A 6,000-nucleotide genomic window follows, 5' to 3' on the forward strand; every position below is an offset into this window, starting at 1 on the left:
TTCAAAATGTGGTCAAAACGGCGGGTATGACCGTTCCTAGCTAGTGGTTGAATCTGGAAAAACTTTCGGTGTTTCTATGATGAAATAGATACTTGTTTACCTATAAATGATTTTTGGGAAAAATAAAGAGCAAACTATAATGCAGCTGCTGTTCAAATTTGACCCGCTTCCAGCTGATTCGACGAAAATTTGTCTTCTTCACGAGAGGTGGATCAAAGCTTTTGACACCCAACCATTTGGTGAATTGTACATTAAATGTGGCCTAGTATGTTAGAAAAATTATTTGGTCCAATTTTGCAAAAAATATATGGTAGATCCTTCACAAAAAAACTCATTTTGAGCACTTGAAAAATGGAAAATGAAGTTTCGGTCCAAAGAAAATGAAAACTTGTGTTAGTACAATTCAAATCCTGTAGTGGTGCACTGCTCAAGTATCAGGTAACACATTGATTGACCATGGAGCAATCCAGACATAGAAACTTCAATACTTAGCGATTGACCGTCGATCAATCCAGACATCAAAATTCTAATTTTATTTTTAATCGATTACGATCAATTTGAAAAGGTCATAACGTCGTACACGCATACTGCATTTTGGTTGGGCCATAGCCATGTCAAGCGGATCATGCATCGTATACGGTTGAATGTTGGCGGATCCAACGGCTGCCCTCACCCCATTCCGATCCATCCTTATCCCCTCTCCCCACCCCGAAAACCCTAGCCTCCGCCCTCTCCCCTCGTCCTCCCATCGCACCGCCACCCACCCCGTCGCACCCATCTCCCCGACAGACTCGCTCCTCTCCCCCTACGAACCCCTCTCCCTCGCCGCCGCCACCAACCACGCCGACCTATATCGGCGAGCTCCGTCGACGGGAAGTTCTCCCCTGAGCTCCCCAAGCTCCACGCCTCCTTCTCCTCTATCCATAATCCACGCTCCTGCCCTCCATCGCCCCCATGGCTAGCTAGGGTTTCGGTAGCCACTTCATCTCCGACGACAGCGAGTCGAGCGGCCAGATCTGCCATGGCCACAACGTGCCTTCTGGATCAACGTCGTCGTCGAGTTGGATCCGCGCCTCGTCGCGCGGCCTCGTCTGCCTCTACTACGTCGGCAACCCACTTAACTTCCGGCGCGAGGTGCAGAATGACATCGACCTTGTGAACCCGCGGCTGAGCTCGAGAAGCTTAAGCACAAGAAGAAGCGCCTCGTCCACTCCCCCAACTCCTTGCCGGATCCGATAGACAGGTAATGTGCCCCCGCTATTATTCTGTTGGATTCGATCCGGAGACTAGAAAACACGCCCCCTAACCGACTATTCTCTGATTTGCCGAGCACGCCATATATTCCCGTTGAGAGTGCTCCCGGGAGGTGTTGATGAGCAAGATCCGTTGATTTTGATGGCCGCTACAGCTGGACAACACGGCGGCGATGCTGAGCAGGCTGATTCTAAGCGGAAGCACTCGCATACTGAATATTTCAATTCCACTGAAGAGCTGAACCCAGATGCAGCAGTGTTTAACATCAGGTATACGAGGATAAAAATGCCTATGAATCCATGGTTATCTCTTGTAGCACCTGTCCAAATAGGTATAGTTATCACTATTAGTGTTTCAGAGCTGGGTATTCTGTTTTTTTTTGGTTATGGTGCTGCGATTAAACTGCCCATACGTAGTGTTTCCATAGCATATCATGACGACCATGCCCACATTCAGCATGTATACTGACTAGCAAAATGACCCGTGCGTTGCCACGAAAAAAAACATAATCTTCAATGATGGTGACCACATTATGTTCACATATCATCGCTTGATTTTAAAATTTTATGCACAAATGCAAGAAAATGTTTCTTCTTTTAAATTTATTCACAAGTCGAAGCAATCTTTACATTTTCAAAAAATATATATCATGGTTGTCAAAAATCTTGGTAACTCAAATATTTATTCTGAATTTCAATAATTTTTTTTAGAAAACATACAATAATAATTCGATCCATCCAACAGTTAATTCTTCAAAATTCACACAGTTATATTGTCACAAAGACTTAGAAGCATTAATGTTTAACTACATACATTACATCTTTCGTGAACAATTTTACAAATATGGGAACAATTTTAAAATCGAGAACATTTTTTCCAATTTACAAACATTTACTAAAAATCGTGAATATTTTTTATATTTTGAACGGGTTTAAATATTTTCTTTTGAATTGGCGACCAATTCAAGAAAAGGCAAACATAATTTTTTATGTTGGACGATTTTATTTTAAATTCACAAACATTTTTTGAAACGCATGAAGTTTTTCTAAATAAACAAACATTTTTATAAATCAGTAATATATTTATTAAATTCATGGACATTGTTATAAATCAGTAATATATTTCTTAAATTCATGGACATTATGTTTTCGTCAGCATTTTATTTCAAAATTCCTATTTTTTAATATGCAAAAGTTTATGTAATTCTAAATTATTTAAATTAGAAATAAACAAAAATGGAATGGAAAATTTTAAATAAAAAAAAGAAACTATCAAAACAGGCATTAGCTATTTTTAAAATTAGGACATTTCTTAAATGCATTAACATATTTTCAATTAGAAAGCATTTTGTTAAATGCCTTTAATAATTTTGAATACATGGAATTGTATTTGAAATTATGGACTTTTCTTATTGTACAAATATTTTTCTAAAATTGCAACATTTTAATGTATATGCGAGCATTTTATACAAAACTCCGAGCAGTTTTTGAAGTCACAAACATTTTATTTTTTAAATATGTTTATTTATAATTTTCAGTTTATTAAAATTTTAAAGATTATTTGAAGTTCTAAATTATTTTAATATGTTAATAAAACGGAACTGAAAATAAATAAATAAACGGAACTAAAAGCAGGCACCTGTGCATGGGCCGGCCCATACGGTGTGCTAGATATTCTCCGAGCATGCAGAGCGTAATATAGGAGGTTTTACATGGGCCGGCCCAGTCCAATTTTTTTTGCTTTGTGAATCGTTTTCTATTACTTACCGGTGGCATGGTGGGTAATTTATGCAAACTTTAGGGGTAATTTCCATGATGGACGGCCAGAAACCTTATTTGCTTTATTATTTGGGAGAGATAGATCACTATTATTTCTATGAACTTGGTGAAAGTTAAATAAGAGTATCCTGCATTGTTTTTGATGAATTTTAGTTCATCTCTGTCGTTGGAGTCTATGGTTGCTATGTTAGGTTTTAGAATTGATTTGATATTCTTTCTCAAGACATTTAGCGTGCACTGTTAAATTAAGTAAACAATGGATCTTCGATTGATATTTTTCTAATGCAGAATTTGAAGAACATCAACCCCGAACTCAGCACCACAGATATTGCAAAGAAGCTTGGAGAGAAGTGGCAAAAGATGTCAGGTAACAATGCCCTAAGTTCAATAGCACTACAGTGCACTTCATACTGTCAGTTTTTTGAAGGAAAAAAAACCTCCTGTTGTAATCATTTCCAATTGTCATATTTGCAGCTGAGGAGAAGCAGCCATACCTTGAGCAGTCCCAAGTGGATAAGAAACGCTATGCAGAGGAGACTGCTGCTTACCGCGGTGCTGGTGCAGCTCCTGTAGACATGGACTCTGCAGATGGATCGTCCGATTGAATTGGAAGATTGGCCGGTTGCCGAAAGGAACATACTTTCGAGTCATGGTACAAGTAGACATCCGATCTATCTTGGCTGTAGTAACTTGGGAGGTGTGATCCTTACGTTTCTGAGTTAACAAAGAACAGTTAGTGGATATGTGTAGGTTTCCAAGGTACTGTTGCTTTGCTACTAACTGTCAGCACCTGCGACAGGTGTTTTATTCGCTCGCTGGTTGTGCAACTTTCTTTTTTGGTAAAATACTCTAATTTTCATTGGAAATACAGAGCATCCCAAACCTGATAAAAATTACATTGAAATCCTCGAACCATTAAATGACCAATACAGCCACAGAATCAGCCGCTGATGCTTCCCAAACTACAAGTGCCCTAGTTGCCGCCTTCATATAGTAAGCCGGCCTGCCCTTGTCATCATAACAGAGAAGTCTCCATGCATATTCTTTGCCTTGGGATCAAATTGGCTATTGGGCAGTCAAAATTGTGACAGGTGTACCTGACGCCATTCCGGTAATAGGATCGCCTTTAGTGGAGTTATTACGGCTAAGGGCTTGTTTGGTTAATCCCTTTCTGAAGGGGATTGATGTGGAATTTGACTTTTAGGTCCCTCTTAATCCCTACCCCCTCCCTCATCAACCTCAATATATATGGTTTGCCATACCAATTGATCCTAAAGAGACCCTCCTCCCTCATCAACCTCAATATATGGTTTGCCATACCAATTGATCATAAAGAGCCCGTAATATGAATGTATTAGAACTTCTCATGTAATTATTTAGTAATATATTTATAAAAAAGAATTAATCAGGGTCAATCTCTAACCAAATTTAAAGACCAAATCTATATTAAGTAACCTTATCATATGATTACTCGATCGCATTAATTAATTTTTCCATACATCACCCAAATTATGCTCCCTCCATTTCGAAGTTCTTGTCGCTGGCGCATGCAATGGTAGTTCTGCAAACAAAACCTAAGATTCTTAAATCTCTTACTAATCGACCCCCACTCTGCTTCTTCCTCCCATCGTCCCCCGCGCGCCCCAGCCACCGCCGGCAGTACGGCCCAGCCAGCACCGGCGACCATCTGCGTGGCGACCCTGCCCACCAGCGGACGGCGATTCCTCCTCGTCGCCCTGCTCGCGTCTCCACCCACCCACTCCGGTGGTGGAGTTCGGAAGTACCCTGCCGCCGCTGCTCCCTCCCCGCCTAAAGACGACCGCGCGCCCAATCGAGGTCTGCGCCACTGCTTCTCCTTCCCTGGTTTTGCTCCTTCCAGATCGAGGTCCAGCGCCAATGCTTAGGATTCCATCTCGTGGAACTTGTGTCAAGATTTTTCAATAACTGAATATTTTCAGCATGCTGCTGTACAAAACCTAAAAAAATCAGTTAAAGAAGAAGTGCTTAGTTTATGTAACAGAGAATTCAGTTATGTCGGAGAAAATTCAGAGAGTATGTAAGAAGTGCAGAGTGTATGTAAGAAAAATGGAGTGGATAATTTTCAGAATACAAAAATGGAGTAGAACACCCGTGCGTTCCCACGGGCTTTTGAAAAGAAATTAAGATGCTAATGATAGAGCTAGCTAAAATAATCGAAAACAATGTCATCTCAGCTAACACACTTCATAATATCACACACAATAATGTTAGAGCATCTCCAACCGTCCCGGTCATATCCTCCACAAACATGAGAGAGAAGGGAAAGAAGTTGCAGCACCTGAATATACTTCCACCAAAAGATGAACTAAAAGTGTACCAACTAATCTGGTTGAGAAATATCAGATGTTGATCGATGACATGCACCAACCTATTTTTCTAAATATTCGACTACTAAATGTGCTGTAAATATCAATGGACCAATACTTATTTGTATCTAAAATGCAGACTCACAAGAAAAATGGAAGATATCAAATCAGTTTGTTAGACAATTGTTCAAAAGAATAAGAAATGCAAACATATATGTGATTAATGTATTTTCTACCTTATGTATATAATGATCAGATCTAGTCTAGAGAAGGCTACAATGAATATATATTTATAACCAGGATTGCATCTAGCTACCCTATACCGAGGAAGCACTGATTGATGCTCACCTGAAAAGTATATATGAATATCATATACCAAAAAGGGCATGCTAGTTAAGGATATCATATGATCTCAAGACTAAATCTCTTCATGATAATGAAGCCATACTTCATAAAAACGTCTCTGAATCCAATGCTCCCCTGGACAGGAAGGCACTAAAAAATAAGACAACTCCAAAAAGCACTTTCCTTGAAACTTAGCTAGAGCAGTAAACAAATAAGAGACCACAACAACAAGCATCCATGTGGGAACGGACAGAAACAAAACAAGGATAGAAAGGAGG

General features: G+C 39.7%; 1 long non-coding RNA gene across 1 annotated transcript; it reads left to right on the plus strand.

Annotated features, from left to right (window-relative positions):
* Positions 1-3,271: 3,271 nt before the first annotated feature.
* LOC123402565 lies at positions 3,272-3,936 on the plus strand. The gene is made up of 2 exons (XR_006611304.1): positions 3,272-3,399; positions 3,507-3,936. It is a non-coding gene; the product is annotated as an uncharacterized LOC123402565 (long non-coding RNA).
* Positions 3,937-6,000: the final 2,064 nt, after the last annotated feature.

The sequence above is a fragment of the Hordeum vulgare genome, chromosome 6H (genome assembly GCF_904849725.1).
Source record: "Hordeum vulgare subsp. vulgare chromosome 6H, MorexV3_pseudomolecules_assembly, whole genome shotgun sequence".
NCBI lineage: Eukaryota > Viridiplantae > Streptophyta > Magnoliopsida > Poales > Poaceae > Hordeum > Hordeum vulgare.